The sequence below is a fragment of the Oncorhynchus masou genome, unplaced genomic scaffold (genome assembly GCF_036934945.1).
Source record: "Oncorhynchus masou masou isolate Uvic2021 unplaced genomic scaffold, UVic_Omas_1.1 unplaced_scaffold_3082, whole genome shotgun sequence".
Lineage (NCBI taxonomy): Eukaryota > Metazoa > Chordata > Actinopteri > Salmoniformes > Salmonidae > Oncorhynchus > Oncorhynchus masou.
This window is the reverse complement of record NW_027009500.1, coordinates 20,791-36,134: the sequence shown is the minus strand read 5'-3', so window position 1 is coordinate 36,134 and position 15,344 is coordinate 20,791. Positions and strand designations below refer to the sequence as shown.

Here is a 15,344-nt window from a genome sequence, read left to right as displayed (position 1 = left end):
TGTCTGGCTCCTTGAAAGAGTTCTAGTCTTTATACTGTCCTGCTCCTTGACAGAGTTCCAGTTTTTATACTGTCCCGCTCCTTGAAAGAGTTCTAGTCTTTATACTGTCCTGCTCCTTGAAAGAGTTCTAGTCTTTACTGTCCTGCTCCTTGAAAGAGTTCTAGTCTTTACTGTCCTGCTCCTTGAAAGAGTTCTAGTCTTTATACTGTCCTGCTCCTTGACAGAGTTCTAGTCTTTACTGTCCTGCTCCTTGAAAGAGTTCTAGTCTTTACTGTCCTGCTCCTTGAAAGAGTTCTAGTCTTTACTGTCCTGCTCCTTGAAAGAGTTCTAGTCTTTATACTGTCCTGCTCCTTGACAGAGTTCCAGTCTTTATACTGTCCCGCTCCTTGAAAGAGTTCTAGTCTATATACTGTCCCGCTCCTTGAAAGAGTTCTAGTCTTTATACTGTCCTGCTCCTTGAAAGAGTTCTAGTCTTTATACTGTCCTGCTCCTTGAAAGAGTTCTAGTCTTTATACTGTCCTGCTCCTTGAAAGAGTTCTAGTCTTTATACTGTCCTGCACCTTGAAAGAGTTCGAGCCGTTATACTGTCCTGCTCCTTGAAAGAGTTCTAGCCTTTATATTGTCCTGCTCCTTGAAAGAGTTCTAGTCTTTACTGTCCTACTCCTTGAAAGAGTTCTAGTCTTTATACTGTCCTGCTCCTTGAAAGAGTTCTAGTCTTTACTGTCTGGCTCCTTGAAAGAGTTCTAGTCTTTATACTGTCCTGCTCCTTGAAAGAGTTCTAGTCTTTACTGTCTGGCTCCTTGAAAGAGTTCTAGCCTTTATACTGTCCTGCTCCTTGAAAGAGTTCTAGTCTTTACTGTCCTGCTCCTTGAAATAGTTCTAGTCTTTACTGTCCTGCTTCTTGAAAGAGTTCTAGTCTTTATACTGTCCTGCTCCTTGAAAGAGTTCTAGTCTTTATACTGTCCTGCTCCTTGAAAGAGTTCTAGCCTTTATACTGTCCTGCTCCTTGAAAGAGTTCTAGCCTTTATACTGTCCTGCTCCTTGAAAGAGTTCTAGCCTTTATACTGTCCTGCTCCTTGAAAGAGTTCTAGCCTTTATACTGTCCTGCTCCTTGAAAGAGTTCTTGTCTTTATACTGTCCTGCTCCTTGAAAGAGTTCTAGCCTTTATACTGTCCTGCTCCTTGAAAGAGTTCTAGTCTTTATACTGTCCTGCTCCTTGAAAGAGTTCTAGTCTTTACTGTCTGGCTCCTTGAAAGAGTTCTAGCCTTTATACTGTCCTGCTCCTTGAAAGAGTTCTAGTCTTTACTGTCTGGCTCCTTGAAAGAGTTCTAGCCTTTATACTGTCCTGCTCCTTGAAAGAGTTCTAGCCTTTATACTGTCCTGCTCCTTGAAATAGTTCTAGTCGTTATACTGTCCTGCTCCTTGAAAGAGTTCTAGTCTTTATACTGTCCTGCTCCTTGAAAGAGTTCTAGTCTTTACTGTCTGGCTCCTTGAAAGAGTTCTAGTCTTTATACTGTCCTGCTCCTTGAAAGAGTTCTTGTCTTTATACTGTTCTGCTCCTTGAAAGAGGCAGCTCTCGCCTTTTGCTCGGACGTTGAACCACATGGTTCTAAATACCGTCACTGTGGGGATGACGTTGTCCAGGCACTTATTAATGAACTCAGTGAACTCCTCAAAGTTATTGTATGAATCCCGGAATATATTCCAGCCTGTGCTAGCGAAACAGTCCTGTAGTTTAGCGTCCGCTTCATTGGACCACTTCTGTGTCGAGCGTGTCACTCGTACTTCCTGTTTCAGTTTGGTGCTTGTAAGCAGGAATCAGGAGGATAGAATTATGGTCAGATTTGCCAAATGGAAGGGTCTCCTGACTGGCGCTGTGGTCTAAGACACTGCATCACAGTGCTAGCTGGGCCACTAGAGATCTAGGTTCAAGTCCAGGCTCTGTTACAGCCAGCTGCATCTGGGAGATCCATGAGGCGGCGCACAATTGGCCCAGCGTCATCCGGGTTAGGGAAGGGCTAAATAGTTCTGATTGATCATAAGGACTCCCGAGTGGCGCATCGGTCTAAGGCACAAGAGGCACCTCAGTGTTCGAGGCGTCACTACAGACCCTGGTTCGATCCCGGGCTGTATCCCAACCGGCCGTAATCGGGAGTCCCATTGGTCTAGCATCGCCTGGGTTAGCAGAGGGTTTGGCCGGGGTAGGCTGTCATTGTAAAGTAAGAATTTGTTCTTAACTGACTTACCTGGTTAAATAAAAAATACAAATATGGGGAGTGGTAGTCAGTGATGTGTTGTGTTGGATTTTCCCCAATTCAGGACATAAAGTACATTTCAGTTTTCATTTAGTCAATTAGGTTGATGTTGTTGATCAGTATTCAGTATTCTTTCATCACAGCCATTGAACTGTTTTAGAGTCACCATTGGCCTCATGGTGAAATCCCGAGCTGTTTCCTTCCTCTCCAGCAACTGAGTTAGGAAGGACGCCTGTATCTTTGTAGTGACTCGGTGTATTGATACACCATCCAAAGTGTAATTAATAACGTCATGCTCAAAGGGATATTCAATGTCTGCTTTTTTAATTTACCAGTAGGTGGCCTTCTTTGCGAGGCATTGGAAAACCTCCCTGGTCTTTGTGGTTGAATCTGTGTTTGAAATTCACTACTTCGACTGAGGGACTTTACAGATAATTGTGTGTGTGGAGTACAGAGATGATGTAGTCATTCAAAAATCATCTTCATTATTATTGCACACAGAGTCCATGCAACTTATTATGTGACTTGTTAAGCACATTTTTACTCCTGACCTTATTTAGGCTTACCATAACAAAGGGGTTGAATACTTATTGACTCGACATTTCAGGTTTTTATTTTTATTAATTTGTAGAAATAATTCCACTTTATGGGGTACTGTGTGAAGGCCAGTGGGTGTGAATAGTTTCTGAAGGCACTGTAGCTTCCTAACCAAGTACAGCCATTTGGGATAGGGACCAGTATGTTCAGCAACATGAATTTGGTGGAATTTTTTTTTTTAACTGTAGAAATGTGAACCTACTGTCTCCAGCGTCTGATGTTCTCACTCCTTCTCCAGGTGTGTCACGCTGAGCTGCACCTGGCCACCTGTTTCCAGCCGGTTAACGGACGCATCCAACTGCAGGTCCTCGCTGCCCAGAACCTCCCAGCTCCACTCAGCCAGGGTAGGGGTCTACATAGTCTGTTATATATCTGTTATAACCTTCCTGTTCCACTCAGCCAGGGTAGGGGTCGACATAGTCTGTTATAACCTCCCAGCTCCACTCAGCCAGGGTAGGGGTCTACATAGTCTGTTATATATCTGTTATCACCTCCCTGTTCCAGTCAGCCAGGGTAGGGGTCTACATAGTCTGCTATAACCTCCCAGCTCCACTCAGCCAGGGTAGGGGTCTACATAGTCTGTTATATATCTGTTATAACCTTCCTGTTCCACTCAGCCAGGGTAGGGGTCTACATAGTCTGTTATATATCTGTTATAACCACCCAGCTCCACTCAGCCAGGGTAGGGGTCTACAAAGTTTGTTATAACCTCCCAGCTCCACTCAGCCAGGGTAGGGGTCGACATAGTTTGTTATAACCTCCCAGCTCCACTCAGCCAGGGTAGGGGTCGACATAGTTTGTTATAACCTCCCAGCTCCACTCAGCCAGGGTAGGGGTCGACATAGTCTGTTATATATCTGTTATAACCACCCAGCTCCACTCAGCCAGGGTAGTGGTCTACTTCATCTGATCCCAACGTGTATTATATGTAGCAATAGGGAGAAGTCCACTACATGACCAAAAGTATGGGGTTGAGGCCAGGGCTCTGTGCAGGCCTGTTAACTTCTTCCACACCGATATCGTCAAACCAGTTCTGTATGGCCGTGCTTTGTGCACGGGGGCATTGTCATGCTGAAATAGGAAAGGGCCTTCTTCTCCTGGCACTATGCATTCAGGCAGGTAGCGTTCTCCTGGCACTATGCATTCAGGCAGGTAGCGTTCTCCTGGCATTCTGCATTCGGGCAGAGCGTTCTCCTGGCACTATGCATTCAGGCAGGTAGCGTTCTCCTGGCACTATGCATTCAGGCAGGTAGCGTTCTCCTGGCACTATGCATTCAGGCAGGTAGCGTTCTCCTGGCATTCTGCATTCAGGCAGGTAGCGTTCTCCTGGCACTATGCATTCGGGCAGGTAGCGTTCTCCTGGCACTATGCATTCAGGCAGGTAGCGTTGTCCTGGCACTATGCATTCAGGCAGGTAGCGTTCTCCTGGCACTATGCATTCAGGCAGGTAGCGTTCTCCTGGCACTATGCATTCAGGCAGGTAGCGTTCTCCTGGCACTATGCATTCGGGCAGGTAGCGTTCTCCTGGCACTATGCATTCAGGCAGGTAGCGTTGTCCTGGCATTCAGGCAGGTAGCGTTCTCCTGGCATTCAGGCAGGTAGCGTCTCCTGGCACTATGCATTCAGGCAGGTAGCGTTCTCCTGGCACTATGCATTCAGGCAGGTAAGCGTTCTCCCTGGCACTATGCATTCAGGCAGGTAGCGTTCTCCTGGCATTCTGCATTCAGGCAGGTAGCGTTCTCCTGGCACTATGCATTCGGGCAGGTAGCGTTCTCCTGGCACTATGCATTCAGGCAGGTAGCGTTGTCCTGGCACTATGCATTCAGGCAGGTAGCGTTCTCCTGGCACTATGCATTCAGGCAGGTAGCGTTCTCCTGGCACTATGCATTCAGGCAGGTAGCGTTCTCCTGGCACTATGCATTCGGGCAGGTAGCGTTCTCCTGGCACTATGCATTCAGGCAGGTAGCGTTGTCCTGGCATTCAGGCAGGTAGCGTTCTCCTGGCATTCAGGCAGGTAGCGTCTCCTGGCACTATGCATTCAGGCAGGTAGCGTTCTCCTGGCACTATGCATTCAGGCAGGTAGCGTTCTCCTGGCACTATGCATTCAGGCAGGTAGCGTTCTCCTGGCACTATGCATTCAGCCAGAGCGTTCTCCTGGCATTCTGCATTCAGGCAGGTAGCGTCTCCTGGCACTATGCATTCGGGCAGGTAGCGTTCTCCTGGCATTCTGCATTTGGGCAGGTAGCGTTCTCCTGGCACTATGCATTCAGGCAGGTAGCGTTCTCCTGGCACTATGCATTCGGGCAGGTAGCGTTCTCCTGGCATTCTGCATTCGGGCAGGTAGCGTTCTCCTGGCACTATGCATTCAGGCAGGTAGTGTTCTCCTGGCACTATGCATTCAGGCAGGTAGCGTTCTCCTGGCACTATGCATTCAGGCAGGTAGCGTTCTCCTGGCACTATGCATTCGGGCAGGTAGCGTTGTCCTGGCACTATGCATTCAGGCAGGTAGCGTTCTCCTGGCACTATGCATTCAGGCAGGTAGCGTTCTCCTGGCATCCGCCAAACCCAGATCCGTCAGTCGGACTGCCAGGTGGTGAAGCGTGATTCATCACTCCAGAGAACGTGTTTCCACTGCTCCAGAGTCCAATGGTGGCGAGTTTTACACCACTCCAGCTGACGCTTGGCATTGAGCGTGGTGATATTAGGCTTTTGTGCGGCTGCTCGGCCATGGAGACCCATTTCATGAAGCTCCCGACCAACAGTTATTGTGCCGACGTTGCTTCCAGAGGCAGTTTGGAACTCAGTAGTGAGTGTTGCAGCCGAGGACAGACGATTTCTACACCCTAAGTGTTTCAGCACTCGGCGGTCCCATTCTTTGAGCTTGTGTGGCCTACCACTTCATGGCTGAGCCGTTGTTGCTCCTAGAGGTTTCCACTTCACAATAACAGCGCTTACAGTTGACCGGGGGGCAGCTCTAGCAGGGCAGAAATTTGACGAACTGACTTATAGGAAAAGCCACGTTGAACGTCACTGAGCTCTTCAGTAAGGCCATTCTACTACCCATGTTTGTCTATGGAGATTGGATGGATGTGTGCTCGATTTTATACACCTGCCAGTAACATGTGTGGCTGAAACGGGACAAATCCACTAATTGAAGGAGTGTCCACATACTTTTGTATATATCGTGTATGTCATTCTTTGTAACAGAGAAAAATGTGTTTTAATGAACAGGGTGTGGATATTTAACCAGTTCTAAAATGAGTTAAGGTTAGGTTTAGGGTTAGTCGGAGAGCTTCAACCTGGAACCATTTTAAAATCTGCCAGCTGTATACACACTGTCTACTAAGTAATCATTTCCCTTGTGCTTTTCTCTTTCCCTTGTGCTTTTCTATTTCTCTTGTGCTTTTCTCTTTCCCTTGTGCTTTTCTATTTCTCTTGTGCTTTTCTATTTCTCTTCTGCTTTTCTATTTCCCTTGTGCTTTTCTATTTCCTTTGTGCTTCCCTTGTCCATCAACCAGCGTTCTTTGTGAAGATATTGATGCAGCTGCAGGGCACGGTGGTAATGAAGAAGAAGACTCACACCCTAAAGTCCTCCGGAGGTCAGCTGACCTGGACTGAGTCTTTCTACTTCCCCTTCGCTTTGGACCAGGGCTTCCTGCTGTCAGTCAAACTCTACAGCCGCAGTTCTGTCAGACGGAAACACTACCTCGGACAGGTGAGACGAAAGGCCCTAGGGCTCTTTTCAATCCGAATAGCGGAAGTTCAGCGAGATTGAAATTTAAAGGCAATGTTTCAACTTCAGCGCAGACTGTTTTCATGGTAGACGCTGCAACGTAAAACCACCTTTACATTTCTATCCCGGGAAGCCGTAACGCTTCAGATTTTCCAGATTAAATAGAGCCCCTTAATCAGACCAAGCATTAACCCGGCGATAGCCGACACCTGCCACCTGCATAGCTGTTGTTTTTGGCGGTGTCGGAGGTGGAACTGTGTCGGTCTGTAAAATCAGTGAGCAGTTGCTCCGGTGATCATTGTCATGAAGCCACACCCTCCTCACTTGAGATAGAAGTTTAGAACGAGAATGTGTAGGCTACGTAGAATTAATGACATTCAAATTGAAAAATCATTGAAACAAAAAAATAATGAAAGAAATGATGAAATATTCAATCAGCCTACTCAAGGTGTAGATTACAAGGCTACATAAGGATTTCTCTCAATGCGCCTGCGGGCAGCCAATAATGCCGGGAGCCGTTGTGGATTTGACACGCAGTTTCGTCTGTTACGTTCCCACAAGACAAACTCAAAATGTCGCTCACAACAAAGGGAACTAACAAACAACTAACAGACAGCAAAACAGAAAGGGGTACTGAAAGGCACCCATGTGGGTCTCCACTGAAAGTTGACAAGCAACTAGGAAATGTGCCCTAAAACATTCCCAGAATGCATTCCCACTAAATGTGGCTAGGGAAGAGAAGACAAAAATAAAATCCCACACCAATAGAAACCACATTTAAAGGAAACAGAAAACCACACACTAATTAAGGATAGAGTCAATAGAAACCACATTTAAAGGAAACAGAAAACCACACACTAATTAAGGATAGAGAGTCAATAGAAACCACATTTAAAGGAAACAGAAAACCACACACTAATTAAGGATAGAGAGTCAATAGAAACCACATTTAAAGGAAACAGGGAAAACACACACATAAAAGGCTTTGTTTCAGTACTTAATAAACAGCGAGAGCCAACAGAAGGTGTTACTCTCTCAAGAACTAACTGATGCCCAGGCCAGCAGGTCTTAAATACCAGCTAGGCTGACTGATGCCCAGGCCAGCAGGTCTTAAATACCAGCTAGGCTGACTGATGCCCAGGCCAACAGGTCTTAAATACCAGCTAGGCTGACTGATGCCCAGGCCAACAGGTCTTAAATACCAGCTAGGCTGACTGATGCCCAGGCCAGCAGGTCTTAAATACCAGCTAGGCTGACTGATGCCCAGGCCAGCAGGTCTTAAATACCAGCTAGGCTGACTGATGCCCAGGCCAGCAGGTCTTAAATACCAGCTAGGCAGACTGATGCCCAGGCCAGCAGGTCTTAAATACCAGCTAGGCTGACTGATGCCCAGGCCAACAGGTCTTAAATACCAACTAGGCAGACTGATGCCCAGGCCAGCAGGTCTTAAATACCAGCTAGGCTGACTGATGCCCAGGCCAGCAGGTCTTAAATACCAGCTAGGCTGACTGATGCCCAGGCCAACAGGTCTTAAATACCAGCTAGGCAGACTGATGCCCAGGCCAGCAGGTCTTAAATACCAGCTAGGCTGAGTGATGCCCAGGCCAGCAGGTCTTAAATACCAGCTAGGCTGACCGATGCCCAGGCCAGCAGGTCTTAAATACCAGCTAGGCTGACTGATGCCCAGGCCAGCAGGTCTTAAATACCAGCAAGGCTGACTGATGCCCAGGCCAGCAGGTCTTAAATACCAGCAAGGCTGACTGATGCCCAGGCCAACAGGTCTTAAATACCAGCTAGGCAGACTGATGCCCAGGCCAGCAGGTCTTAAATACCAGCTAGGCTGACTGATGCCCAGGCCAGCAGGTCTTAAATACCAGCTAGGCTGACTGATGCCCAGGCCAGCAGGTCTTAAATACCAGCTAGGCTGACTGATGTCCAGGCCAACAGGTCTTAAATACCAGCTAGGCTGACTGATGCCCAGGCCAACAGGTCTTAAATACCAGCTAGGCTGACTGATGTCCAGGCCAACAGGTCTTAAATACCAGCTAGGCTGACTGATGCCCAGGCCAGCAGGTCTTAAATACCAACTAGGCTGACTGATGCCCAGGCCAGCAGGTCTTAAATACCAGCTAGGCTGACTGATGCCCAGGCCGACAGGTCTTAAATACCAGCTAGGCTGACTGATGCCCAGGCCAGCAGGTCTTAAATACCAGCTAGGCTGACTGATGCCCAGGCCAACAGGTCTTAAATACCAGCTAGGCTGACTGATGCCCAGGCCAGCAGGTCTTAAATACCAGCTAGGCTGACTGATGCCCAGGCCAGCAGGTCTTAAATTGAGTTCTAAGATCAAGCCAGTTCCATAACTTTCATAACTGCTTCTACAGGTTCACCTTGGCTTCGACAGCCCAACACAGGAAGCAGCAGAGCAGTGGAGGGACAGCATTTCTCACCCTGAGACGATGGTGGCTGTATGGCACAGACTCGACGGATTCTGACACACCTGTATAAATTCACAGTGTCCCAAAGGAGTTGACAGCCTCACCTGTATCGCCACCTGTACTGCCACCTAGTGGTATAAAGTACTTCAGTAAAAATACTTTAGTAGTTTTTGGAGGTATCTGTACTTTATTTTACTATTTATATGTTTGCCAACTTTTAATTTGACTTCACTACATTCCTAAAGGAAATAATGACCTTGTATTATTTTGTAGATAAAGTATGTAGATTAAACATTTATGTTGCATAGACTTGTTTTGTGTAGTGCCATATGTTGTATGTTCAGTTGATATAATATAATATTTTAGAGGACAGATATTTGGCAGCGGGGTAGCCTAGTGGTTAGAGCATTGGGCCAGTAACCGAAAGGTTGCAAGTTCGAATCCCCGAGCTGACAAGGTAGAAGGAAATCTGTTGTTCTGCCCCCTGAACAAGACAGTTAACCCACTGTTCCCCGGTCTTTGTAAATAAGAATTTGTTCTTAACTGACTTAAATAATGGTATAATAAAAATATAAAGCATTCATGAAGTTCTGTTGCATGAATTGCAAGGAGTAATGGTGTGTTCTCATTGGTGGTCCTGATCAATCCCCGGTCTTCTGCATCTTCTGTGCTTACACTGTTTAGTGTTTCCCACATATTTAAGGGTCTCTAGTCAGTCTGTAAGTCTGAGGACTTAGGGCTCTATTCAGTCTGTAAAGCTGAAGACTTGGGGCTCTATTGAGTCTGTAAAGCTGAAGACTTAGGGCTCTATTCAGTCTGTAAAGCTGAAGACTTGGGGCTCTATTGAGTCAAATCTGAAGACTTGGGGCTCTATTGAGTCTGTAAAGCTGAAGACTTGAGGCTCTATTCAGTCTGTAAAGCTGAAGACTTGGGGCTCTATTGAGTCAAATCTGAAGACTTGGGGCTCTATTGAGTCTGTAAAGCTGAAGACTTAGGGCTCTATTCAGTCTGTAAAGCTGAAGACTTGGGGCTCTATTGAGTCTGTAAAGCTGAAGACTTGGGGCTCTATTCAGTCTGTAAATCTGAAGACTGGGGGCTCTATTGAGTCTGTAAAGCTGAAGACTTGGGGCTCTTTTCAGTCTGTAAAGCTGAAGACTTGAGGCTCTATTCAGTCTGTAAAGCTGAAGACTTGGGGCTCTATTCAGTCTGTAAAGCTGAAGACTTGGGGCTCTATTTAGTCTGTAAAGCTGAAGACTTGGGGCTCTATTCAGTCTGTAAATCTGAAGACTTGGGGCTCTATTCAGTCTGTAAAGCTGAAGACTTAGGGCTCTATTGAGTCAAATCTGAAGACTTGGGGCTCTATTTAGTCTGTAAAGCTGAAGACTTGGGGCTCTATTCAGTCTGTAAATCTGAAGACTTAGGGCTCTATTCAGTCTGTAAATCTGAAGACTTGGGGCTCTATTCAGTCTGTAAATCTGAAGACTTGGGGCTCTATTCAGTCTGTAAATCTGAAGACTTGGTGCTCTATTCAGTCTGTAAATCTGAAGACTTGGGGCTCTATTCAGTCTGTAAAGCTGAAGACTTAGGGCTCTATTGAGTCAAATCTGAAGACTTGGGGCTCTATTTAGTCTGTAAAGCTGAAGACTTGGGGCTCTATTCAGTCTGTAAATCTGAAGACTTAGGGCTCTATTGAGTCAAATCTGAAGACTTGGGGCTCTATTCAGTCTGTAAATCTGAAGACTTGGGGCTCTATTGAGTCTGTAAATCTGAAGACTTAGGGCTCTATTGAGTCTGTAAAGCTGAAGACTTGGGGCTCTATTCAGTCTGTAAATCTGAAGACTTAGGGCTCTATTCAGTCTGTAAAGCTGAAGACTTGGGGCTCTATTCAGTCTGTAAAGCTGAAGACTTAGGGCTCTATTTAGTCTGTAAATCTGAAGACTTAGGGCTCTATTGAGTCTGTAAATCTGAAGACTTAGGGCTCTATTGAGTCTGTAAATCTGAAGACCTAGGGCTCTATTGAGTCTGTAAATCTGAAGACCTAGGGCTCTATTCAGTCTGTTAATCTGAAGCGTTACAGATTCTGCGATAGAAATGTAAGTGAGCCCGACATCTGCAGCGTTGACCATGAATGCTGCCTCCGCTAAAGAGGGAAAAACTGCCTTTAAATTTCAATCACATTGTAAAGCTGAACTTATGCGATGTGGATTGAATAGAGCCCTTAACTTGTCTAATATTATAATCTTAATTTAGACATCTACTGTATATTTGTAGTATTATAAGAATTGATTAACCGTCATTAGCATATAGTCATCGTACAAACTGTTTGATGGTTTGAATCTTTCATCCCATCTTATGTCATTTTATACATTTTATGTAAATGCAATGTAAAGATTGTAAGGATAAGCATGATTAAAACTACAGTAGGTTTATCTCAAACTCAAATCAATTACTTATACAGTACCAGTCAAAGGTTTGGACACACCTACTCATTCAAAGGTTTTTCTTTATTTTTACTCTTTTCTACATTGTAGAATAATAGTGAAGACATCAAAACTATGAAATAACACATATGGAATCATGTAGTAACCCCCCAAAAAGTGTTAAACTTTGCCTTGATGACAGCTTTGGACACTCTTGGTATTTCTTGGCACACTCTTGGTATTTCACTCGTGAGTGTCATGAGGCGCAGGTGAAGTGAGACGATGGTGACAGGTGTGCGGAGTAATCAGCAGCCCGATGACCGAGAGGCCGGAGAGGGAGGACACGTGACATATATTGTGCACTAAGCCGTGTGTTTGCGTCCTCGTCGGTGTGTGCTTCGGCAGTCGTTGTTTACATAACAAGTATTTGGTCGAGGTTAATGTTTACTCAGCCTGTAGGCATTCCAGACACACCTTGGCCATAAGCTTGTCTTATTACCCAACAGCACCTTTCACCCAACAGCACCTTTCAGTCAACACGACCTTCAGTCAACACTACCTTTCAGTCAACACTACCTTTTACTCAACACTACCTTTCAGTCAACACTACCTTTCAGTCAACACTACCTTCCAGTCAACACTACCTTCCAGTCAACACTACCTTTCAGTCAACACTACCTTTCAGTCAACACTACCTTCAGTCAACACTACCTTTCAGTCAACACGACCTTTCAGTCAACACTACCTTTCAGTCAACACTACCTTCAGTCAACACTACCTTCAGTCAACACTACCTTTCAGTCAACACTACCTTCCAGTCAACACTACCTTTCAGTCAACACTACCTTCAGTCAACACTACCTTCAGTCAACACTACTTTCAGTCAACACTACCTTTCAGTCAACACTACCTTTCAGTCAACACTACCTTCAGTCAACACTACCTTCAGTCAACACTACCTTCAGTCAACACTACCTTCAGTCAACACTACCTTTCAGTCAACACTACCTTTCAGTCAACACTACCTTCAGTCAACACTACCTTCAGTCAACACTACCTTCAGTCAACACTACCTTTCAGTCAACACTACCTTTCAGTCAACACTACCTTTCAGTCAACACTACCTTTCAGTCAACACTACCTTTCAGTCAACACTACCTTCCAGTCAACACTACCTTTCATTCAACACTACCTTTCAGTCAACACTACCTTTCAGTCAACACTACCTTCCAGTCAACACTACCTTTCATTCAACACTACCTTTCAGTCAACACTACCTTTCAGTCAACACTACCTTCCAGTCAACACTACCTTTCATTCAACACTACCTTTCAGTCAACACTACCTTTCAGTCAACACTACCTTCAGTCAACACTACCTTTCAGTCAACACTACCTTTCAGTCAACACTACCTTTCAGTCAACACTACCTTTCATTCAACACTACCTTTCAGTCAACACTACCTTCATTCAACACTACCTTTCAGTCAACACTACCTTTCATTCAACACTACCTTTCAGTCAACACTACCTTTCATTCAACACTACCTTTCAGTCAACACTCCCTTTCATTCAACAGCACCTTTCAGTCAACACGACCTTTCAGTCAACACAACCTTCAGTCAACACTACCTTTCAGTCAACACTACCTTTCATTCAACAGCACCTTTCAGTCAACACGACCTTTCAGTCAACACAACCTTCAGTCAACACTACCTTTCAGTCAACACTACCTTCCAGTCAACACTACCTTTCAGTCAACACTACCTTTCAGTCAACACTACCTTCAGTCAACACTACCTTCAGTCAACACTACCTTCCAGTCAACACTACCTTTCAGTCAACACTACCTTCATTCAACACTACCTTTCAGTCAACACTACCTTTCAGTCAACACTACCTTCCAGTCAACACTACCTTCCAGTCAACACTACCTTTCAGTCAACACTACCTTCATTCAACACTACCTTTCAGTCAACACTACCTTTCAGTCAACACTACCTTTCAGTCAACACTACCTTTCAGTCAACACTACCTTCAGTCAACACTACCTTCAGTCAACACTACCTTTCAGTCAACACTACCTTCAGTCAACACTACCTTTCAGTCAACACTACCTTTCAGTCAACACTACCTTCAGTCAACACTACCTTTCATTCAACACTACCTTCCAGTCAACACTACCTTTCGGTCAACACTACCTTTCGGTCAACACTACCTTTTACTCAACACTACCTTTCAGTCAACACTACCTATCAGTCAACACTACCTTCAGTCAACACTACCTTTCAGTCAACACTACCTTTCAGTCAACACTACCTTTCAGTCAACACTACCTTTCAGTCAACACTACCTTTTACTCAACACTACCTTTCAGTCAACACTACCTTCAGTCAACACTACCTTTCAGTCAACACTACCTTTCAGTCAACACTACCTTCAGTCAACACTACCTTTCAGTCAACAGCACCGTTTTAGTAATTATTGGAAGTCACGGATAAAATCAACGTGCTGGTTTGGCCACTCTCTTATACTGTCTGCGGTGTTTGAACTTTTGACACTTCTCTATTGGTTTTCATTGCAACAGGCTAGCTCAATCAAGCACAGATACAGTATACGAAATGATTTCGATTAGTATTTAACACCAGGTCTTTGTGTGTAACAGGTCCTCATGTTGGCAATCAGACACTCATTCCAACCTGTCGTCTTTGTTCTCTTGTAAGAAGGAGCTCATTCCATCGCTATGGATACGATGACGGACGATGATCTCGCTGTTTCTGAAGTGGCCAGAGTCATTGTGGGATACCAGGATCTACGTTAATTCTGTGTGTTCTGACTGTGGCGAGAGGGAGAACAGCTACAGTGCCTTGCGAAAGTATTCGGCCCCCTTGAACTTTGCGACCTTTTACCACATTTCAGGCTTCAAACATAAAGATAGAAAACTGTATTTTTTTGTGAAGAATCAACAACAAGTGGGACACAATCATGAAGTGGAACGACATTTATTGGATATTTCAAACTTTTTTAACAAATCAAAAACTGAAAAATTGGGCGTGCAAAATTATTCAGCCCCTTTACTTTCAGTGCAGCAAACTCTCTCCAGAAGTTCAGTGAGGATCTCTGAATGATCCAATGTTGACCTAAATGACTAATGATTATAAATACAATCCACCTGTGTGTAATCAAGTCTCCGCATAAATGCATCTGCACTGTGATAGTCTCAGAGGTCTATTAAAAGCGCAGAGAGCATCATGAAGAACAAGGAACACACCAGGCAGGTCCGAGATACTGTTGTGAAGAAGTTTAAAGCCGGATTTGAATACAAAAATATTTCCCAAGCTTTAAACATCCCAAGGAGCACTGTGCAAGCGATAATATTGAAATGGAAGTAGTATCAGACCACTGCAAATCTACCAAGACCTGGCCGTCCCGCTAAACTTTCAGCTCATACAAGGAGAAGACTGATCAGAGATTTTTTATTTTACCTTTATTTTACTAGGCAAGTCAGTTAAGAACAAATTCTTATTTGCAATGACGGCCTAGGAACAGTGGGCTAACTGCCTGTTCAGGGGCAGAACGACAGATTTTGTACCTTGTCAGCTCGGGGATTTGAACTTGCAACCTTTCGGTTACTAGTCCAATGCTCTTACCACTAAGCTACACTGCAGCCTAGATGCAGCCAAGAGGCCCATGATCACTCTGGATGAACTGCAGAGATCCACAGCTGAGGTGGGAGACTCTGTCCATGGACAACAATCAGTCGTATATTGGACAAATCTGGCCTTTATGGAAGACTGGTAAGAAGAAAGCCATTTCTTAAAGATATCCATAAAAAGTGTTGTTTAAAGTTTGCCACAAGCCACCTGGGAGACACACCAAACATGTGGAAGAAGGTGCTCTGG

At 45.1% G+C, this 15,344-nt stretch overlaps 1 long non-coding RNA gene across 1 annotated transcript; it reads left to right on the top strand.

Annotated features, from left to right (window-relative positions):
* Window positions 1-6,421: 6,421 nt before the first annotated feature.
* Window positions 6,422-9,604, top strand: LOC135534155 (uncharacterized). The gene is made up of 2 exons (XR_010454647.1): window positions 6,422-6,567; window positions 8,970-9,604. It is a non-coding gene; the product is annotated as an uncharacterized LOC135534155 (long non-coding RNA).
* The last annotated feature ends 5,740 nt before the right edge of the window (window positions 9,605-15,344 follow it).